At 44.1% G+C, this 23,230-nt stretch overlaps 1 long non-coding RNA gene across 10 annotated transcripts; it reads left to right on the top strand.

The window, feature by feature from the left end:
- The first annotated feature begins 676 nt into the window (after positions 1 to 676).
- Positions 677 to 22,611, top strand: LOC126996437 (uncharacterized). 10 transcript variants are annotated; one of them, XR_007751172.1, is made up of 3 exons: positions 677 to 692; positions 12,299 to 13,285; positions 22,458 to 22,611. It is a non-coding gene; the product is annotated as an uncharacterized LOC126996437 (long non-coding RNA). The 10 variants fall into 10 exon arrangements; XR_007751173.1 differs by having other exon boundaries at positions 12,304 to 13,285; XR_007751169.1 differs by lacking the exon at positions 677 to 692 and adding an exon at positions 8,585 to 8,726 and having other exon boundaries at positions 12,304 to 13,285.
- Positions 22,612 to 23,230: the final 619 nt, after the last annotated feature.

Consider the following 23,230-nt stretch of genomic DNA (forward strand, 5'->3'; position numbering starts at 1 on the left):
TCTCTCTCTCTCTCTCTCTCAAGTATTCATTTTACCCCTTCTTCCTCCCTCTCTCCCTTTTTCCTCTTTTCCTTCCATTCTCCTTTTTTTCTTTCCCTTTTTTAATCTCAAGCTTCCCTTTTTCCTCCCTTTTCTTCCCTTCTTTCATCATCTTTCCCTTCCTTTCTTCTTTCCTTCCTTCTTCTCTCTTCACCTTACCGTCCTTCTTCAGCATTCCCACTTTCCTTTCCCCTTCCCTTTCCCTTCCCTTTTCTTCCCTTCACTTTTTCCTTCCCCTTCTCTGTTCCTTCTCTTCACACCCTTTCCTTCTCCAGCATTCCCCATTCTTTCCTTTTCCTTCATTTCCCCTTCTCTTTCCTTCCCTTCCCTTCCCTTCCCTTTTTCCTTCCCCTTCTCTGTTCCTTCCCTTCACACCCTTTCCTTCTCCAGCATTCCTCTTTCCTCCCTTCTCCTTATTCATCACCCCTCCCTTCCCTTCCCTTTTCCCTTCCTCTTCCCTCCCTTCCTTCTCTCATTACGCCCTTCATAACACTAAGCAATGGGTTTGTCCGCTTACCACCCGGCCTCTCCCGCCCCCTCACCCCTCACCCCCCTTTTCCTCCGCTCCCTCCGCTGCTCCCTCCTCCTCTCTCTCTTCTCCTCTCTCTCTCTCAGTGTGTTCCCTGCACAAGTCTCTGTCATCTGTGTGTCTCGTGTGTTACCTGAAAACCTCACCTGTGCAAACTTACCTGTGTTGCGTTTGTACCTGAAATTACCAGGCCGTGTGTGTTCGTGTGTCCGTGTATTCCTCATTGTGGTGAAGGTGGTGACAGTGGTGGTGGTGGTGGTTGTGGTGGTAGGTTGAGTGAAGAGAGAGGGGTGTGTGTCTGTTGGAGGGGGAGGTGACGGTTGTGGTGGTGGCAGTTTGTGGTGTGTAAGGTGGTGGTGGTGGTATTCTCTCCAAACGCATCCAATTCCTTGTCTTAATCCTCTATTTAGTTTCGAATCTCAATGTCAACGTTGCTTATTCTCCCTTCTCTTCTCTTCCCTTCCCTTCCTTTCCCTTCCCTTCCCTTCCCTTCTCCTTCCCTTGCCTTCCCTTCCCTTGCCTTGCCTTGCCTTGCCTTCTCTTCTCTTATCTTCCCTTCCCTTCCCTTCCCTTCCCTTCCCTCCCCTTCCCTTCTCCTTCCCTTCCCTTGCCTTCCCTTCCCTTGCCTTGCCTTGCTTTCTCTTATCTTATCTTCCCTTCCCTTCTCTTCCCTTCCCTTCCCTTCCCTTGCCTTGCCTTGCCTTGCCTTCTCTTCTCTTCCCTTCCCTTCCCTTCTCTTTCCTTCGTTTACTCCCTTCACGTCCCTTTCTTACCTTTCTCCTCTAGTCTAACTTTTCTCTCCTTTTCTCTTCCTCTCCATCAATTTTTTCCTTCTCTTTCCCGTTCCTTTCCTCTTCTCCTTTCTCTTTTCCCTTCCTCTCCTGTTCCTTTCATCTCCTCGTTCTTCCATTTCCTTCTTTCGTGTCCCTTCTCTCTCTCATTACGTCTCTAGTTTAGTTTCCAGTCTTTAAAAACGTTCTATATATATATCTATCTACCTACCTATCTACTATCACACCTATCTACCTATACCCGCCTAGCTTCTTACTAAATTATCTACCTTACCTACCTACCTTCCCTTCACTCATTACTATCATCACACGACTTCATAATAAACGTTACAGTGGCATCTAGTTCATACCTGGCGTACGTTCCATCAAGTACAGTGGATGAGTGGAACGGGTGAAGCTGTTAGGTGGGTGATGGCGATACGGATGACAGTTTTAATTGGCTAGTTAGATTAATGGACCGGAATGACAGATGGGAAGTGTATAGCTGGCCCATATATATTCATTTCAAGGCCCAGACATCCGTGTTTATTAAGGCTTTTGGAGTTGTGTTGGCATTTCCATGGGTAGATTTATAACCCCAGTGATAGTTTGTCAAGGCTTCTGTACCGTGAATATGGAAATCACTCATGAGAATCCAACTGAGCTCCTTCTGTGGCCTGGTTATATATCAATTTCGTGGCCTCGACATCCATATTTATTAAGGTTTTTGGAGTGGTTGTCGTTATTTACATGGTTAGTGTTACGAGCCCAGTGATAATTTGTCAAGGCTTCTGTACGTTGAATATGGAAAACACTTATGATAACCCAACTGAGCTCCTTTTGTGGCCTGGTTACATATTCATTTCGGGGCCTAGACTTCCAAATCTATTAAGGCTTTTGGAGTGGTTGCCGTTATTTCCATGGTTAGTGTTACGAGCCCAGTGATAGTTTGTCAAGGCTTCTGTATCGTGAATATGGAAAACACTCATGAGAATCCAACTGAGCTCCTTTTGTGGCCTGGTTACATATTCATTTCGGGGCCCAGACTTCCAAATCTATTAAGGTTTTTGGAGTGGTTGTTTGTATTTCCATGGGTAGATTTATAACCCCAGTGATGGTTTGTCAAGGCTTCTGTATCGTGAATATGGAAATCACTCATGAGAATCCAACTGAGCTCCTTTTGTGGCCTGGTTATATATTCATTTCGGGGCCTAGACTTCCAAATCTATTAAGGTTTTTGGAGTTGTTGTTTGTATTTCCATGGGTAGATTTATAACCCCAGTGATGGTTTGTCAAGGCTTCTGTACGTTGAATGTGGAAAACACTCATGGGAACCCAGCTGGACTTACTTGTGGCCTTGGGAATTATTTGTTGTGGGAATGAGTGCGTCTGAGAATATGGGCTGTAGGATCTGCCATGTGAAAACCGACTGTTCCGCCTCCTTACGTTCTTATGTTCTTACGTTCTTGTGGTTTACTCCGATTCCCTCGTCCTCCCTTACCCCCTCTTCATGATTCCCTCCGTATCCTCCTTTTCCTTAATCCCTTTCTCCATTTTCTTCCTTCCCTCCCTCTCCTCTTTTACCTTTCACTTAGTAAGAAGGTAAGGTTGAAGTGTTTGGGAGATGATAGGAAGGGTAGTTAGGTAAGGTAGGTTATTTAGTAAGAAGCTAGGCAGGTATAGGTAGACAGGTGTGTTAGTAGATGGGTAGGTAGATAGATATATGGATAGGTAGGTAGGTAGGAGGAAGGATTTAAGAAAGAAGGGAAGGAGATAGATAACGAATGAGGGAATATATGAAGGTAAATCGGTGGGTAGAAAGGAGAGGAAAACGAAAGAAGAACGGAAGGGAATAATTAGAAAGAAAAAAGAAAGAAAGGAAGTGGACACAGAAAGACAACCCACAAAAGAAGAAAGACAAAGAAGAAAAAGAAGAAAGGAAGGAAGGAAGCTGAGATACAAACAACCCCAAAATAACAGAAATAAATGTGAAAAAAAAGAGAATAGGTGGAGGACGAGGCGGGGGTGGAAGAGGAGGTGGATAAGCACTTGAAGAAAAGAAGTGTTTTGACAGATAGGAGATGGATTAGATAGAGATGGAGGGCTAGGAGGAGGAGAAGAAGAAGAAGAAGAAAAAGAAAAAGAAAAAGAAGAAGAAGAAGAAGAAGGAGGAGGAGGAGGAGGAGAACGTAGGTGACAGTGGTAGTGGTGATGATGGTGGTTGTGAACGTAATAATCTTTGGGTAACGTTTTGATAGCAACGTTCCGAGGTGCTGAAACGTTCATTATGGAAGCGTGAACGTGAAGTGTCAAACGTTCACTGAGCCGATAATGAAGTGAAGGGTGTCGGTGAAGTGTCTCATTGAAGTGTCCAGTATTAAAGCTACGTTGCCAAGTGTATGTCTGTCTGTCTGTCTGTCTATCTGTCTGTCTGTCTGTCTGTCTGTCTGTCACCTTGATGTAGAATAGTCTGTTTGTTTTATCCATTTACTAGCTTTTCTTTTTTCCTTTTTTTTTAGCTTTTGTGTTTTCACCTTTTTTTTTTTTTTTTTTTTTTTTTTTTTTTTTAAGGGTTCATCTTCTCGCTCTATTGTTTCCTGTATGTATTTTTTTTTTTGTCTTTCTTTTTCTTCGATTTCAGTTTTTTTTTTCATTATTGGTCTTTGTTTGTCTTCCATTCTCTTCTCTTTCCTTTTTCCCTTCTTTCCTCTCCTTCCCTTGTCTCTCCTTTCCTTCCCTTCCCTCCCTTTCCTTTCCCTTCCAATATCTTTCATTTCCCTTCCCTTTTCATCTTTTCTCCTCCCTTCATTTGTCTTCCATTCTCTTCTCTTTCCTCTTTCCCTTCTTTCCTCTCCTTCCCTTGTCTCTCCTTTCCTCTCCTTCCCTCCCTTTCCTTTCCCTTCCAATATCTTTCATTTCCCTTCCCTTTTCATCTTTTCTCCTCCCTTCATTTGTCTTCCATTCTCTTCTCTTTCCTTTTTCCCTTCTTTCCTCTCCTTCCCTTGTCTCTCCTTTCCTTTCCTTCCCTCCCTTTCCTTTCCCTTCCAATATCTTTCATTTCCCTTCCCTTTTCATCTTTTCTCCTCCCTTCTTTTCCCTTTCCCTTTCCTTCCCTCTCCTTCTCTTTCCTCCCCTTCCCTTCCCTTCCTTTCCTCTCCCTTCCATCTATGTCCCTTACCTTCCCTTTTAATCCCTCTCCTTCCCTCTCTTTCCCTTCCCTTTCCTTCCCTCTCCTTCTCTTTCCTCCCCTTCCCTTCCCTTCCTTTCCTCTCCCTCCCATCTATGTCCCTTACCTCCCCTTTTAATCAATTTCCTTCCCTCTCTTTCCCTTCGCTTTCCTTCTCTCCCTTCCCTACCCTTCCCTCTCTTCCCTTTCCCTTTCTTTCCATTCTCTTCAATTCTCCTTCCTTTCTTTTATCCTCAACACTCTCTTGTCTCTTCCCTCGTTTCCTATCTTTTATATCTGCTACGCTTTTGTTTGATTCCTGTTGTGATGTCGTCTACCTCCCTCCCTCCTACCCTTCTCTCTCCCCCCCCCCCCCCCCATCCATTCTCTCTCGCTCCTTTTTTATCTCTCCTCGTCTCTCTCTTCCTTTCATTCAGTGCAGCCTCCCTCACGTGTCCCCTTTCATTACATCTCTTCGGTAGCATCAAAGACCTCATACCTGTCACTCGCTCACCTGTCGTTCTGTCACCTTACCTTTAATTAACAGCGCTGAGGTGACGTTTGCGCGCTCCCACGTCTTCGATATTTTGTGATTTTTTTTATTTTTATTTTTTTACGTTTTAATTGGTTTTGAGGTGACGTAGGTTAGATTGGCTTTTAAATACCGTCGTCATTTTTTTTTTTTTTGAGAGAGAGAGAGAGAGAGAGAGAGAGAGAGAGTGAGAGCGGGGGGGGGGGAATAGAGGAGAAGGGAGAGAATAGGGGAGAAGTGCATAGATGTGAGAGAAAAGGGAGATGAGGGAGGTAGAAGAGGGAGACTACTTCAGCTGCGTAAAAGGGAAGGGGAGGAAAGGGGAAAGGAGGGAGAGAGGAGAAAAGGAGGGGGAGAGGAGGGAGAGAAGAGAGGTACAGATGACCATTAAAGGAGACCAACGGGAGAGAGAGAGAGAGAGAGAGAGAGAGAGAGAGAGAGAGAGAGAGAGAGAGAGAGAGAGAGAGAGAGAGAGAGAGAGAGAGAGAGAGAGAGAGGTGAGATGTGTGTATCAAGTTTTTATACCCTGTTATGTAAGGGAGGGAGGGAGAGAAGGGAGGGAGGGGGGAGAGAAGACAGGAGAGAAGACAGGAGGAAAAAGAGAGAGAAAAAAAAAAAAAAGGAGCGAGGTGGATGTTAGGCGTGAAAGTAAAAGTGTTCGAGAGAGAGAGAGAGAGAGAGAGAGAGAGAGAGAGCAGGTAGTAGTAGAAGTAGTAATGAAAAAAAAAGTGAGGGCAAGAGTGAAATGGAGCGTGAAGATGCGGCGCTTTCATGCATTTTAAGAAAGAGGAGGAGGAGGAGGAGAAGGAAGAGGAGGAAGAATAAGAAAAAAAAGAGCTTATGTTTATTTTAAGGAAGAGGAAGGGAGGAACAAGAGGAGGAGTAGGAGGAAGATGAAGAAAAAAATAGCTTATGTTTATTTTAAGGAAGAGGAAGAGGAGGAGGAGGAGGAGGAGGAAAAACTGTAAGTACAAGAGAGGAAAAAAAGGCATTGTGTGTATTATAGAGAGAGGAGGAGGAAGAGGAAGAGGAGGAGGAGGAGGAAACACAAGAACAAAAAAATATAAGTATGTATTTTAAAGGCAGATTAGGAGGAGGAGGAGGAGGTGGAGGCGGTGTGTAGCTATAGAGGAAAAGGAAAAAACTATGTGTATTTTAAAGAGTGTAAGGCTATGCAAACCGGCACAGAAACAAACTATGTGTGCAAAAGTATATAAAAGCTGGCAGGAGACCATTGTATATAGACCAGGTAAAGGAGAGCCTGTAGGAACTGATCTGGGATGCTGCAAGACTCAACAGCGGCGTCTGGACAAGCTAAAAAAGAGTAGGGAAAGGAAGGAGAGAGGGAATGGAAGGAAAAGGAAAGGGAAGCGAAGAGGAAAGAAGGAAAGGAAGGTGAAGGAGAGGGAAGGGAAGGGAAGTGAAGGAAAAAAAAGGAAAGGAAGAGAAAGGGAAGCGAAGAGGAGAGAAGGAAAGGAAGGTGAAGGAGAGGGAAGGGAAGGTAAGCGAAGAGGAAAGAAGGAAAGGAAGGTGAAGGAGAGGGAAGGGAAGGGAAAAGAAGGAAAGGAAGAGAAAGGGAAGCAAAGAGGAGAGAAGGAAAGAAAAGTGAAGGAGGGGGAAGGGAAGGGGAAGAGGAAAAGGAAGTGAAGGGAAAAGAAGGAAAGAGAAGAAAAAGCGAGAGAACGAGATGAAAAACAAGGAAAGGGAAAGGAAGGGAAGAGAAAGAAGATGGGTGTAATAGTATATAAAAACATGCAGGAGAGTGTTGTATATAGACCAGTAGATAAGGTGTTGGAAAAGATCTGGGATGCTTAAACAATCAATAGAAGAGTCTCAACAAGGTATAAAAAGGACAATGCATGGAAAGACGATTATGGGTGTAAAGGTATATACAGACTTGCAAGAGAGTGTTGTATATAGACCAGTAGATAGGAAGGTGTTGGAAGAGATCTGGGATGCTTAAACAACCAATAGAAGAGTCTCAACAAGGTATAAAAAGGACAATGCATGGAAAGACGATCATGGTTGTAAAGGTATATACAGACTTGCAAAAGAGTGTTGTACATAGACCAGATGAAGAAATTATTATCGGAACAGATCTGGGTTGATATCCTCTCACGCAACCGCCTCTCACTTCAGGTACTTCCAAAGGGCAAAAATGAAATCAATCGAATTCTTAAGCGCATTTCCCTACGTTCATTATACAGAAGAAGGGTCAAACCACCACCAGGGTCAAGAAACTGCACCTGAAAATCCTCCAAAAACTCCCACGAAAGCCTTGTCAAATAGGTGAGCTTGGGCGCCTTGGGATGTTTTAAGAATCGACAGAGAAGAGTCCCGACAAGCTAGAGAGGAGAATGGGAAGATGGCTGTAGGTGTGAAAGTATATAAAAACAGTGTTGTATGAAGACCAAGTAAAGGATAAGGCGTAGGAAGTCCAGAGGTATAGACAGAGAGATACAGGGAGTGCAGGGAAGAAGGAATTTGACAGGGAGAGTAGTAGGAAGAGGCAGGGTAATTCAGGGTGGGAAAAGGAGAGACAGGGAGTGTGGGAAGCTCAAAGGGAGTGTAGTAGGATAATGCAAATGGTATAGGGAAGTTACAGGGAGGTTTAGAGATATGTAGAAGGTAGAAGGTGATAGGGGAGTGTAGGATGTTGATAAGGAAGTGTAGGATGCTGATAAGGGGTTGCAGTAGGATAAGGAAAATGGTAAAGGGAAGTTACAGGGAGGTTTAGAGGCATGCAGAAGGAATAGGAATCTGACAGGGGTTGTTGAATGCCGGCAGGGGAGTGTAAAAGTCTGATAGGGAGTGTAAGAATGCTATTAGGGGAGTGTAGAATGCCCGCAGAGGTGTAGAATGCCGACATGGGGGGGTTAAAATGCCCGGCAGGAGGGTGTATGTAGAATGCCGGCAGGGGTGTTAGAATGGCAGCAGAGGGTGTGGGAGAATGCAGGTGTGGAGGCATCCTGGGGAGAGAGAGGAGGCTGGGGAGGGGGGAAGCAAGGGGACACAGAGGAGGGTTCAGGCGCTTGGCAGGGGAGTAGCAGGCAGGCAGGCAGGGGACGAAGGAAGCAGGCAGGGGTGTAGGGGGGAGATAGCGGGGGTGTAGGCTCAGTTTTGGGGGGTACAGAAACATTTTAGGGGGTTAAAAACTTAAAAGCATTGAGGGTGTAGCAGCAGGATATGAGGGTGTAGAGGCAAATTTGGGGGGTGTAGGAGTAGGATATGGGGGTGTAGAAGCAGTTTTTGGGGGGTGTAGGAGTGGGTTATGGGGGTGGAGAAGCAGTGTTTGGGGTGTAGGAGTGAATAAAGAAGGTGTAGAATTATTCTTTAGGGTGTAGAAGAAATTTTTAGGGGTGTAGCGGCAAATTTTAGGGTGTAGCAACGTCCGCAATACACTCAAGCGACGCCGGCAGTCTCAACTTGAATGGCCGGCTGTCTCCTCTTCCCTCCTCCTCCTACCTCTCTTTCCTCCTCCTCCTCCTCCTCCTCCTCCTCCTCGTCCCCCGCTCAGTGATTCCCTTTCTCCTTTTTGTTCCCCTCGCCCCCCATCCCCTCGCCGGCCCTGGGGTGTTTCCATGGGAACCGTTCGCGCCGCCGCCACAGCTGAATCTGAGGGGCTCCGGCAACTCCCGGTTCTGCTCGCTGCCGCCTCGCCCTCACTGTGTCTCCCTGTGGCTGTGTGCGGTACTGTGTGTGTCGTGCGGGCGTGTCGGCGTGCGGGATCGGTCTTGCGGGCGTGGGTGCGGGCGTGGTGTGGTGGTGTTGTTGTTGGTGGTGGTTTGGGTTTCTGGGTTCGTGTGTGTGTGTGTGTGTGTGTGAGAGAGAGAGAGAGAGAGAGAGAGAGAATGGGCTGGTGCGACTCGTAAGGCCTTCTGTATTGTGTGTGTATGTGTGTGTGTGTGTGTGTGTGTGATTCTAAAGCTGCATGGTGTAGAGTTCAGTGCTACCCTTGAAACCGTGTGGAAGGGTAGGGAAGGAGAGGAAAGGGAAAAGGAAGAACGGAAGGAGAGGGAAGGGAAGGAGAGAGTGAATGGAAGGGAAAGGAAAGGAAGAGAAAAGGAAGGAAAGGGAAGCGAAGAGGAGAGAAGGAAAGGAAAGTGAAGGAGAGGGAAGGGAAGGGAAGGGAAGAGAAAGAGAGGGAACGGAATGGAAAACAAGGAACGGGAAAGGAAGGGAAGAGAAAGAAGATGGGAAGGGAAGGGACAGAGAAGGAAGGGAACGGTAAAGAAGGAGAGGAGTAGAGGAAAAGGAAGGAGAGGGAAGGAAAATGAAAGAGAGAAGGGAAGAAAAAGAGAATGAAGGGAAGGCAAAGAGGAAAGGGAAGAAGACCGCGTTCGTGTGTTTGTGCGTGTATCGAGTGTATCTCCCCACGCGGTGCCCAGGTGGCGGGTGGCACCTCCCTCCCTCCCCCGCCCCCCCACGACCCTCTGACGTGGCACTGGGGGGCGGGGCATGCTGGGGGACAATGGGGTGGCTTGGGGGGCACTGGGGGTGACATGAAGGGGCATTGGGTGACGAGGAGAAGGAATTTCATGCATGTGAGAGAGATTGTCAGCGAGAGAGAGAGAAAGAGAGAGAGAGAGAGATTATAAGGAACTCTACATCGGTTACAAGTAAATGTGTGAAAATGGGTGACTGAATGACCATAAATAATACACACACACATACACAATAATAATAATAAAAATAAGTAATAATACATTTTTGAGGCGAAACGTGAACTACTAAAAACCAAAACTAGTGACGTGTGTGTGTGTGTGTGTGTGTGTGTGTGTGTGTGTGTGTGTGTGACACGCTACTGTCATCCTTACATCCAAGCACAGAAGGATGTTGACGTTATGGACACTTGAGAAGCGTTAAGTGTGAAGAGTGGAGTGACGAGGAGAGAAAGAAGGGCGGGGGAGAAAGACGGGTGGGAAGGAGGGTAGGATAGAGGAATGAAGGTTAAGAAAGAAGGAACTGTGAAGGAGGGGAAAGGGTAGGAAAAAAATAGGTAACGAAGAAGGAAAGGAAGGGAGGAAGAGAGGGAGAGAAGGTGAAGGGGAGGGAGGCATGTAGGGAGAGAAAGAAGGGAGGGAAGGAGGGTAGGAGGGAGGAATGAAGGTTAAGAAAGAAGGAACTGTGAAGGAGAGGAAAGAGAGTAGAAAAAAAAAGATGACGAAGAAGGAAAGGAAAGGAAATGGAGGGAGGAAGAGAGGGAGAGAAGGTGAAGGGGAGGGAGGCATGTAGGGAGAGAAAGAAGGAACTGAGAAGGAAGGGAGGGAGAGAGAGAGAAAAATAAGTAGATGACGAAGAAGGAAGGGAGGAAGGGAGGAAAGAAGGGACTAAGAAGGAAGAAGGGAAAGAGAGAAAGAAAAAAAGAAAGAGTGAAAAGAGAGAGAGAGAGAGACGAATGGAGGAAAGAAGAGAAAGAAGAAGAGAATTTAAGAGAGAAGGAATGTTAGAACGGAAGGAAGGAGAGGAAGAGGGAGGGAGGGAGAGAAGGTAGATTAGAATGTGAGGATTGAAACTCACCCTCTTCTCTCCCCATTTCTCTCTCCCTCCCTCCCTCGTTACCTGTTTCCTCTTCCTTTCTCTCCCTCCCTCTCTGACCTCCATACATTTTCTCTCGCCTTTTCCTCCTCTTTATTCTCTCTCTCTCTCTCTCTCATTATGTATTTTTTAAACTACCTTCTTGGTTTTACCTTTTCTTTTTTTTTCTTTTTTTTTCTTTTTTTGCCAACGAATTATTTTTCCTTTCTTCTTCTTCTTCTTCTTCTTCTTCTTCTTCTTCTTCATTTTCTTCTTCTTTCTTCGTCTTCTTTTCTGCTTCATTCATTAGTTTTTTTCTTTTCTTCGATATTTTTTTTTCTTTTTCTTAATGGTTGTTTCTTTCTATCTTGCTCCATTTCTTTCTTTCTCTTTCTGTCTGTCTGTCTGTCTGTCTGTGTGTATGTGCGTATGTATGTATGTGTGTCTGAATGGCTGACTTATTGGCTGGGCGTCTATCTGTCAATTGGTCTGTCTGTCTGTCTGTCTGTGTGTATGTGCGTATGTATGTATGTGTGTCTGAATGGCTGACTTATTGGCTGGGCGTCTATCTGTCAATTGGTCTGTCTGTCTGTCTGTCTGTCTGCCCAATCTATCTATATTAGTCAGAGCTTTTACCTCATCTTTTTGTTCTCTCTCTCTCTCTCTCTCTCTCTCTCTCTCTCTCTCTCTCTCTCTCTCTCTCTCTCTCTCTCTCTCTCTCTCTCTCTCTCTCTCTCTCTCTCTCTCTCTCTCTGACATGTTTCTCACGGTTTCCTTTCCATAACTTTCCCTCCTAGTTTCCGCTAAGTTTCCTCTTCTCTCACCATGTTTTCCTCCTCTCCCTCGTCTTCCTTTCCTCCTTTTTCTTTTTTTTCATTTTTCATTTTTATCTTTTCAACTTTTCAATCGCTTTTTATATTCCGTTTCATCATTTTTTTCCTTTCCTTATTTCCTTTCATTTATTTTATTGTTTTTCTTTCCTCTTCTTCCCCTTCTTCTTCCCTTCCACATCTCTTTCTCTTCTTTTTATCTCTTTCTTTCTTTCCAATTTCTCTTTCTGCGTTCTCTTTGTTTTCCCCTTTCCCTCCCTCGCACTTTTTCTTTCTATATTCTGTGGTTGTTCCTTTTCTCTTTTTATATATTTTTTTTTGTTTATTTCTTATTATTCCTCCTTTATTATCTTTCCATTCTCTCTCTCTCTCTCTCTCTCTCTCTCTCTCTCTCTCTCTCTCTCTCTCTCTCTCTCTCTCTCTCTCTGACACAATTCCACTCAATGATTGCTTGGAATGTCCCTCCGTCTATCTCTATTCTCTTTCCCACACTCTTCAACGCTCTCTCTCTCTCTCTCTCTCTCTCTCTCTCTCTCTCTCTCTCTCTCTCTCTCGATTTCTAGTATTTATGTGGTTATCTTCACCCCTGTTTATCTCCTCCTCCTCCTCCTCCTCCTCCTCCTCCTGTTACTTTTGCTTACTTTTCCTGGAGTATAAAAGAAAAAAGAAAACGCGATCAGGAAAGGTAAACTAATTCTTTTACGTCCTGTTTAGTTTGGGGGAAGGGGGAGGGATATTTTTTGGGGGGGACGGGTGAGGTAGGGGGGAAGGAGGGGGGACTAGTTTGTATCTATTTTTCGGGGTGGGTAGATGGGGGGGGGGAGCGAAGGAGGAGTCGTATCTGATCAAACTTTTTATTTTTTATTTTTTTTTTTTATCTATCGTGAATATTCAGTGTATGTATATATTTTCCAGTGTAGATTTGAGGTATAATAATAAATAACTGGCAAAGAAAACGAAAAATATAAGGAAAACGTAAAACTAAGCGTGTGAATACAAGGCTGAAGAGGATTTTGTTTTCACCTTAAAGTCTCGTGGAAAAGAAAAACACGAAAAAAACATAGACGAAAAAACTGCGAAGCTCGAAGTGACGAACGAACAAAACAAAACAAAAAACATCCTTGACCGTCATTAACAGAGAGTGAACGAAGGAGGAAGAGGAGGAGGAAGAAGAACGACCCCCCCCCCCCCAACACACACACAAAAACACACACACACAACCTCCCCCCCTACACCCCCACCCACACACACACACACACACATGAGAGAGAGTGAACGAGAGTGAGCGGACACGTGTAGGTGTTGGGGGCCGCGGCGTGAGTGCGTGCGTGCGTGGCTGATGATGCTGGTGGCGGTGGCGGCGGGGACGCGAAGGAGGAGCAGCTGCAGCCGTCGCCGTCAGGGTCAGGATGGGCAGTGCGTGTAGCTGCGGCAAGAGCGGGCCGGAGGACTCCCCACACCCCGAGAAACGCAACGCACGCAATGGGCGGTGTTCCGTTGGTGCCTTAAACGGCCCTCTAAACGGCCCCGTCAACGGCCATGTCCATGAGGATGCAACAGGAGGAGGAACAGAGGCACCAAAAGAAGGAGCAGCAGCGGAGGAGTCTCGCGAGGGAGGAGGAGGAGGAGGAGGAGGAGGCGTGTCAGAAGCGCAAAGTGGAGAAGCGGAAAAGTATGGACGAGGAGGTGGAGGAGAAAAAGCGTCACAGGAAGGAGTGGGACAAGCAGGATGGCAGGAAGAACGCGCGAGGAAGAGCTCCGCGGTAAAGAGTGTAGCGAAGTCAGCGGTTAGTGCCCCCCCTGTACCCCATGCCGCCCCCCCTGCTGACAATGCTAACCCGCCCCCGCCCCCCCCAGAAGCTCAGCAGGCAGGGGGCAGCAGTGAAGAGGAAGCAGAGGAAGGTACGTTGAAGGAGAGGTCGACGGGGCGGTGGATCGGTTCGGGTCTACCTCTGGTTATGTGTATTTACCTGTGCGTGCGTGCGTATGTTTGCGCGTTTTTTTTTACTAATCTTAAAGTAGCCTTACCTCTTCTCTCTCCCCACCTCTCCCTCCCTCCACTGTTCTCTCCTTACCTCTCTCATTCTCTCTCTCTTCCCTTAACTTTCTCCTTTTCTCCTTTTCCCTAACTTTTCTCTCCCTTCCTCCTCAGTTTTCTCCTTCCCTCTCTCCCTCCCTTCCCTTCTCTCCTTACCTCTCTCATTCTCTCTCTCTTCCCTTAACTTTCTCTTTTTCTCCTTTTCCCTAACTTTTCTCTCCCTTCCTCCTCAGTTTTCTCCTTCCCTCTCTCCCTCCCTTCCCTTCTCTCCTTACCTCTCTCATTCTCTCTTCCCTTAACTTTCTTCTCTTCTCCTTTTTCCTAATTTTTCTCTCCCTTCGTCCAGTTTTCTCCTTCCTCCCTCTCTCCTATCCTCTCCCTCTCTCTCTTTCCTTACCATTATCTTTTCCTCCATTCTACTTATTTTCCTTATCCACATTTTCCTCCTCTCATTTTCTTCCTCTTTTTTTCCTCCTCCACCTCTCTCTCTTCCCTCCCTTTCTTTATTACTTCCTCTCTCGTTTCCTCGGTTTGCCATGTCCTTCCTTTCTTCCTTCCTTCCTTCCCCTTTTCTCTTATTATCTTCTCTTCCTCTCTCCCCTCCTATTCACTTCACCTCTTTACTTTCTCTCCCCTTAGCTCTTTTTTTCCCTTTCCCTTCCTTTATTTTTTTCCTCCCGCTTCCCATCTTCCGTTGTTCTATGCTTATTCTTCTGTTTTTTCCTCCTTTTCCTCTCTCTTCCCTTCATAAAGTTAATCTCATGACTATATTTTATTCTTCTAACTGTTCTTTTATACCTATCAACCTTAATGTCTCTCTCTATATCATTCTGTTCGGTCTAAATGGAAAATATATTAAGGCCTCCACTCGCTTTACATATATATCACTTCTTCTTACATGCAGGTTATAAATTTGACACCTTGTTACTCTGTTTTGTAAGGAGAGAAATGTATCAATGTCAGACGCTGTGAATGCTTCCGGCCATATTAACTTTAGGTTAGGTTAGGTTAGCGCTCGGCCCCTTCATTCATCTCTCTCTCTCTCTCTCTCTCTCTCTCTCTCTCTCTCTCTGCTTATTTTTTATCCTTTCCTCTACCTCTTCTTTCCTTCCCTCCAACCTCTCTTCTTTACTTTCTCTCCTCTTTTTTTTTTTTTTTTTCCTCTCTGAACTTCTTCTTTTCCTCCCTCCTTCCTCTGTTGTTCCATGATTCTTCTTTTGTTCTCCTCCTTTTCCTCTCTCTTTTTCCTTTCTATCCTTCGTTAGGCTTGGAAATACGGGCGTTGGTGTGTTTTTTTTTTCTTTTCTCTTCCTTTCCCCTTTTGTCATTTTCTTTTCTTCATTTTCCCTTTCTCCTCCCATCTCAAACTCGCCTATTTTTTTCCTGTTTTGTACTATTTTTTCTTCCCTTTCTTTCCTCTTTCTCTCATGATGCTTTCCTCTTTTCTCCTTTCCCTTTCTATCATAGACACTTCTTCTCAACTTTCTTTTTTCCCCATTGTCTTTTTTTTCTTCCTTTCCCATTTCTTTCTCATATTCATCTTTTTTTCTTTGCCTTCTCTTCCCATTCTTATTTTCTCCCTTTTTTTCCTTCGTTTTTTGTGTCTTTGTTCGTTCAGGATTTATTGTTTGTTGTGTGGCATAATAGGCTATATATATTTTTTTCATTCTCTCTCTCTCTCTCTCTCTCTCTCTCTCTCTCTCTCTCTCTCTCTCTCTCTCTCTCTCTCTCTCTCTCTCTCTCTCTCTCTCTCTCTCTCTCTCTCTCTCTCTCATAAGACTTTTTCGAACCCGAGACGAGTGTTTGGGTCCATTGATATAGATTTTTCTGGGTTTTTTTATTTATATTTTTATGGTGGTTGCGGTTGTGGTGGTGGGGGGTCGGGGGGGGTGGGGGGGAGGAAGGGAGGAGATAAACCGCCCCTCTCTGCTGCCCTATCGCGTATTCCTGAGGAGGAGGAGGAGGAGGAGGAGGGATTGAGTGAGCCAAAGAAATATGAGGTGCAGGAGGAGGAATAGAAAAAGAGAAGGAGGAGGAGGAGGAGGATACGGAGTAGGAAGAGAAGGAGGAGGAGGAATATAAAAAAGAAGGGAAGAGTAAGGGAATGGGATACAGATAAGAAGGAGGAAGAGGAGGAGGAGGAGGAGGAAGATACGGAGTAGAAGGAAAAGAAGGAGGAGGAATAGAAAAAAGAAGGGAAGAGTAAGGGAATAGGATACAGATAAGAAGGAAGAGGAGGAGGAGGAGGAGGAGGAGGAGGAGGAGGAGGAGGAAGAAGGCTCAGTCAGTAGCTCATTGTGTTTGTGTTGTGCTGGACGTTGCAGGTGTGTGTGTGTGTGTGTGTGTGTGTGTGTGTGTGTGTGTGTGTGTGTGTGTGTGTGTGTGTGTGTTCGCTCGTTCTTTAGTTTAGTCATTGCCAAAGGAGATTAATTTTGATAACCTCTCTGGAAAAATAATGTCAGCCTATCAATTTTACTTTTTTTGTTGTTGCTGATGACTACTACTACTACTACTACAACTACTACTACTACTACTACTACTACTACTACTGCAACTACTACTACTATTGCTTCTGATTCTACTCCCATTTATTATTGATGACAGGAGTAGTAGTAGTAGTAGTAGTAGTAGTAGTAATAGTAGTGAAAATCGAGTGTGAGGTAGAGAGAGAGAGAGAGAATCCCTTGATAAAGTGATCCCGTCGGAAGTTTGACGTTTCTGATAATTTTTAGCCTAATCTGTCACGTAGGTGGGTCTCTCTCTCTCTCTCTCTCTCTCTCTCTCTCTCTCTTCATTAAATCTCACGGCCGCCTAGTGTCTTTTTAGAGAGAGAGAGAGAGAGAGAGAACTATTAATGATGCTAAAGATCAAGAGGTCGTGAGTGGAGAAACGACTTTTTTTTTTCTTTTCCAATTTTTCTTTTCTTCCTTTCCTTCGTTTCCATCATCAACTCTCCGTTCCGCCACTGAATAATAAATGACGCAATTACCGACTTATCTATTAAACGTCAATCCAGCATCTTTTTATTTATTTATTTATTTTATTATTTTTTTATAAGTAAGTAACGTTTGAGGGTCTCGTGGGGGGTGTTCGTAACCTCAGTGCTCATCTCTGTCACATTTTATACCTCTTGTCTGTAGAAATGTAGTAATTGCCTTTTCTTTTTCATTTTCTTATTCCTTTTTTTTATCTAATTTAAGACAGATTTAGTAAAGTTGGGGGGGTCGTGGGGGCGCCTTACCTCAGTGCTCATCTCCGTCGCATTTTACCCCTTGAGTCTGTGATGATGTAGTAATTGCCTTTTCTTATTCATTGGGGGAAGCTGAGTCTATTTACCTCTGTTTTAGTCTTCTTTAATATTATGTACACAAGTTTAATCCGCTCTTCTTCTTGTGTCCTGTTCCCCTTTCCCATTTTCCTTTCGTTTACTCAAGAAATTAATTAATGTTTACTCTTCCTTCTTTTTCTTTATTTTTTTTACAGCTCACTTTAGCTCCTCATTAACACCCAAGCATATTTTTCCTTACATGCTAAAGCCTTTTCAGAATTTATAAGTGAATGAATAAGTAGTTTGCTTACCCTGATCTTGCGAGCTTCCGGGCATAAGGTATAAGAATATGTCTGTTGGTCTTCACGTTAATTATGAATAAGGCGCAAGAAATCATGTCCCAGACCGTTTTCATTAATATACTCTTCCTTTTTTTCTAGCTTACTTAAGTTTATCATTATCTCACGTTCATTATAAGCAAACCGTATGAAATCAAGTCTCAAAACAATCCTCTAATTTACTCTCTTCCTCCTTTTTAATGTTTTTTTATTTATTTTTCCAGCCCATCTTAGGTCCCCGTTACTTCACGTTGATTATAAGCATAGTGTATGTTATCAAGCCCCCAACCCGTTTTCTTTGATGTACCCACTATCGTCATTTCAGCTCAGTTCACGATCAGGAGCTTCATCTTTGTAACGGCGAATCAATTTTAAGTTTAAGAAAATGAACCAGGTCAAAAAAATGTGGTAAATGACGCTCGTTGGTTTTAATAAGGGCTGAAGATTTAATTAAAGTGATTGAAGAGGAGTTTTAGCGGGTAATTTGTGACGTACAGTGCAAAATGAGGGTAATTAAGGAGATGAAAGGGTAATGAAGGCAGTTTAGAGAATAGTAAGGAATGGAGGATAAATGGTCGCCGTGGGTAGGTTCAAGAAAGGTCTCAAGGTACACACTCTCTCTCTCTCTCTCTCTCTCTCTCTCTCTCTCTCTCTCTCTCTCTCTCTCTCTCTGTTTTCATCTTTTTCCCTCTTTATTTCCTCTTTCTCCTCTTTCTCCTCTTATTCTCTTCTTTTCCTTCCTCTTTTTTCCCTTCTTCCCCTTTTTCCCTTTTTCTTCTTCCTCTTGCTCTTCCTCCTCTTCCTCATCCTCAGCCCCTCTCTCTCTCTCTCTCTCTCTCTCTCTCTCTCTCTCTCTCTCTCTCTCTCTCTCTCTCTCTCTCTCTCTCTCTCTCTCTCTCTCTCTCTCTCTCTCTCACACACACACACTCACACACACACACACACACACACACACACATAACCACCACTCAGCCCTCGGTTTCATGGCCCGTTGAGTCTTGCTTCGTGTTATTAAACCTCAGCTCTGAGACACAGGAGCCCTTCAGCCCCTCGCTCTAACCACTCCTGCCTTGGCCTTCTGTTTGAGCCTGGAAACTCTGTATGCGCCCATCAGTTAACTTTATTCCCGTGTATTGCTGAGACTATGCGTTCTTGATATCGGGTTATTGGAACTTGCATTGCCATCGTTCAAACTTCCACCGTTGCTTCCTTCTGATGTATGTATTCAGCCTGGAACTCTTTATTTAGCCGTTAGTGTTACATTATGTTGTGTTTTACTAAGTTATTATTCGTTCTTTATATCGTCTTATTGAATCTTACCTCGACATCGTTCAAACCTCCACAATTGCCACTTAACGTATGTATTCAGTCTGGGAACCTTCATTTCGGCTATCATTGTTACCTTCCGTTCGTGTTATTAACTTACTACGCTTTCTCTCTCGTGTTATTAAATTCCGACTCGGCATTGTCCTAACTACCACCATTGTTTCCTTACTGATGTCTATATTCAGCTATCATTGTTACCTTCCCATGTGTATTACTAACTTGCTATTCATTCATGTCTACTCGCCATCGTCCTAACTTTTCCTCTGCTTCTCTTTGACGTGTGTTTGCTTGGGTACACTACTCCCTTGTGTATTACTAACTTGATATTCATTCTTCACGTTGTCTAATTAAATCTCAACTCACCATCGTCCAAACTTTTCCTCTGCTTCTCTTGGACGTGTGTTTGCTTGGGTACACTACTCCCTTGTGTATTACTAACTTGCTATTCATTCTTCACGTCGTCTAATTAAATCTCAACTCACCATCGTCCAAACTTTTCCTCTGCTTCTCTTGGACGTGTGTTTGCTTCGGTACACTCTTCAGTCTCTACTCTTATGTCCTTGGTTGTGTCCTCTTATGTGATATTAACTTACTGCGGGTGCTTCCTTCCTCTCCTCTTTATTATCGTCCGCCTCGTTACTAGCATACTTCATCTCGTTTATGGACTTGTCCCACATTTTATTGCCCTGGTTTATACACTCCCTCTTCCCTCACTATTACCCCCCTCTCGTAACGTATAGCTCCCCTTCACATAAACACATAAACACCGCAATCGATTTCCTTTACCCACAGGACGCCTCTCTTTCCCTCTTTATACTCCCTTTTCTTTCCTTCCTCTTGCTCATACACATTCTTTCCTTCCTCATTATCTCTCCTTACCCTTCCTTTCCTTCCTCATTCTCTCCCCTTACCCTTTCTTTCTCTCATCAATGTCCCCTGTACCATTCCTTTCCCTCCTCACTCTTCCTCCCCTTTTCCCATTCTTTCCTTCCTCATTCTCTCCCCTTACCCTTCCTTTCTCTCATCAATGTCCCCTGTACCATTTCTTTCCCTCATCACTCTTCCTCCCCTTTTCCCATCCTTTCCTTCCTCATTCTCTCCCCTTACCCTTCCTTTCATCAATGTCCCCTGTACCATTTCTTTCCCTCATCACTCTTTCCCCCCTTTTCCCTTCATTTTCTTCCTCTCTCTTTCCTCTTACTCTACCTTTTCGTCCTAACTCTCCTGTACCCTTCCTTTCCCTCCTTACTACCCCCCTTCTCCCTTCCTTTCCCTCATTCTATCCCTTTTCCCTTATTTCCCCTCCTCACTCTCCCTCTTACCCCACCTTTCCTTCCTCATTATCTCCCCTGTACTTCCCTTTCCCCACTTACATGTCCTTTCCCATCGCCCTCTCCCTCATACCATTCTTTCCCTTCGATCTTCTTACCTCACGACCCTCTTCTCTCTTCCCACTTTCTTTTCCCTCCATATCCTCACCCACCCTTCCCGCTTACCTTTCCTTTCCCTTCATCTCCTCACCCACTCCCTATACTCTCCCTAAATCTCCCTGAGCAGTACTCACACACGTCCTCTGCAGTGAGTTGAGCCTGGCTTGGCCGAGTGCCAGCCTGCCGGCCCCGCCCTGCAGTGGTGGCTGGCCGGCCCCGCCCTCCAGTGGTGGCTGGCCGGCCCCGCCCTCCAGTGGTGCCTGGCCGTAAAGTAACGCTAACGATCACTTTACTTTAGAATAGCTTACCCCATAACGCCCCGAACTGAATGAGTCCGCCATAATTAAGAGCATTCCCGTTTTATTTTATTTTTTTTTTTTTTTTTTTTTTTTTTTTTTTTTTTGCACGCATACTGGAAAATAAGCACGTACAATAGCACCAGACAAAAGAGGTGGTGGTAGTTCTCCCTGCAAGTCTAGCACAGTTTACCTCATAACTCCCCGAACTGAATGAGTCCATCTGTATAATAAAGAACATACCCGTTTTTTTTTCACGTATGCTTTATAAAACAAAGCTTACATTAACCAGACAACAACAGAAATGGTGGTGTTTTTGTTTCGATTTGTCGTCACCTCTAGGGTGGAAACAGGGGCTTTATAGAGCCCTTCAGGGTCATGCAGATTTGTCCCGCCGCGGAGGGACCATGTCGGCTGACGTCAACGGAGCCGACCAAGTCTGTGGTGGTGGTGATTCTCCCTGCAAGTCTGGCGCAGTCTGCCCCGTGACATTTATTTTGCAGCTCACACACACGCTTATGTTCCCCCTGCAGTATTTCATTAGCGTGCTTCGATCGACTTGTTTGGTGTATTATTCACTAGCAAAGGATTTCCCTCCAGCAGCTACGGGCAAGGATTTAATTTAGTGTACAAAGAGTGTGAAGAGAGGCGAGCATCTAGACAGCTTTGTGGGACCATTAGTTGATATTGTTTCGTCATTATTTTATTTCTCCTTTTTATCTTGTAGGAGGTTAGTGTTGCGGATGTTTTTTTGTTGTGTTATTGTTATGTGTGATATTTTGCTCTTGCATTGCTTCACATACCCTAAAAACTGTATTAAAAAGAATATGGTAGCCACGGTTCGTATTACATTAGTCCACCAGAGTAATCATCAGCATCCTCATTTTCCTTTTAGCTTTCAATGGGTAACAAAAGTAAAAGGTAATGAAGGCTTGACTATAACATCGAATGGAGGGCAACCTTGTATTGTTATTTGATTTTTGTGTTGATATATAGAACACCCTTAAAGGCAAAATGTCACGAGTTTTATTATTAAAGGTCAGTGGATAGACAAGACGGGTCGGGGCAGTGTGTGTGTGTGTGTGTGTATATATATTGTAAGTCAGGGGAGACACACGAGCACTGGAAAACAACATTAACAGTACAAGGTAGGCACTCGGGTCAAAGTTATGGTGCTTTCGTGTATAAATTACTGCAGATACTGTGTGTGTGTGTGTGTGTGTGTGTGTGTGTGTGTGTGTGTGTGTGTGTGTGTGCCATCAATAGCAGAAACGCAAGCAGGAAAAAGAAAAACAAGCAAATAAATAAAATGGCATCACGTACGAGTTAAAGAAAGAAAATGAAAAAAAAAAAAGATAGAAAGGATGGAAACTACAACACCTAATATTAATAACTACCATTCATCAGTGTTGTTTCCCTTCTTTATTCTCCTACTCTTCTTTCCTGTCATTTACCTTCATCTTTGTTTCTTCTATTCTCCTTCCTATCTCCTCTCTTCATCTTCCTCATTATTTCTTCTCTCTTTTTCCGTTTTCCTTATTTTCTATCTCCCTCTTTATCTTCCTCTGTCATTTTCTTTTCCTTTCTCCCCTTCTGTTTATCATTTCATCTTAATTCTCCATCTTCTTCCTCTTTTTCTTCTCTCTTCTCATTCCGTTCTCCTTTTTTTCTATCCCTCTTTATCTTTCTTATTGTCATATTCTTTCCCATTATCTCCTCCTGTGTATCATTTCAACTCTATCTTCTTCCCCTTTCTTCTCTCTTTTCTTTCCCGTCTCTTTTTTTTCTATCTCCCTCTTTATCTTCCTCGTTGTCATATTCTTTTCCATTCTCTCCTCCTGTGTATCATTTCAACTCTTATCTTCTTCCCCTTTCTTCTCTCTTCTCTTTCCCTTCTCTTTTTCTTCTATCTCCCTCTTTATCTTCCTCGTTGTCATATTCTTTTCCATTCTCTCCTCCTGTGTATCATTTCAACTCTATCTTCTTTCCCTTCTCTTTTTTCCTATCTCCCTCTTTATCTTCCTCGTTGTCATTCTTTTCCATTCTCCCCTCCTGTGTTTCATTTCATCTTAATCATTCAATCAAATAAAAGCATACAAAACCGCATTAGTCCACGAGTTTAATTAAAAACATTCCCGTTTTCTTTTTATACGTTTACCATAAAACGAAACATACGAAAAACAGAGAACGGATTGTTATTGTTGAACTGTACTGGAAGTTTAGCATAGTTTACCCCTGTGAGCAATTCTTATAGACACTTACGTTCCCTCAGGAGTATTTCACTAGCGTCGTGTGATCTATTTGGCAGTATTTGCATAGCTTATTCTGTGTATTATAAGTGTGTATCTCTATCTCTAACATTGCGTCATCGTTTGCAGAGTTGCTGAAGATCATGGCAGGAGAGTTGGCAGCGCTGGTGTCCCGCTTGGAGACGGCGGTGGAGCGGCTGGAGAAGGCAGGGACGGGCGACAAGGGCGGATCGGGGAGCGCTGCGGCAGGGGCTGAAGGTAAGGCTGACGGGGAAGGGTCCAAGGGCGGCTCTCTCTCTCTCTCTCTCTCTCTCTCTCTCTCTCTCTCTATGTAACCTTTCGTCTCAGTCTTCTGTCTTGTCTTCATTTTCTTTATGCATTCCACTCTTTGTTTTGACCTTTCTTTGTCTCTCCTATCTATCTCTTATCTCGCTATTATATTTCTTCATTTCCTCTTTATATCCTCTATCATTTCTCTTCATCTTCTTCCTTTTTCTCTTTTCTCCTTTTCCAGTCTTCTATAATTTCTCTTCTTCGTATTTTTTTTTATCTTTATCTCTGTCTCTTCTATATATTTTCTATCTATCGTTATCATCGGTCTATCTCCTCTTTACTTTGGTCTATCTATCTATCTCTCCGTCTTTGTATGTCTCCTTTTCTTCATTATTATCCTTCTCGTTCTCTTCCTTTCCTTTTTTTTTTTTTTTTTTTTTTTTGTATCTTCTAACATCATCATCATCATCATCGTCATTATCATCTTCATTGCAGTCACTTTCATTCTTCTCTTCTTAACTGCTCCTCACACTTATCCCATCTTCATTACTCTTCTCTTTTGCTCTCATCTTCTTCTTTATCTATTCCTGTGTCACCCTCATTATCCTTATTCTCCTCTCTCTTCCTCT

Source organism: Eriocheir sinensis, chromosome 10, assembly GCF_024679095.1.
Source record: "Eriocheir sinensis breed Jianghai 21 chromosome 10, ASM2467909v1, whole genome shotgun sequence".
Taxonomy (NCBI): domain Eukaryota; kingdom Metazoa; phylum Arthropoda; class Malacostraca; order Decapoda; family Varunidae; genus Eriocheir; species Eriocheir sinensis.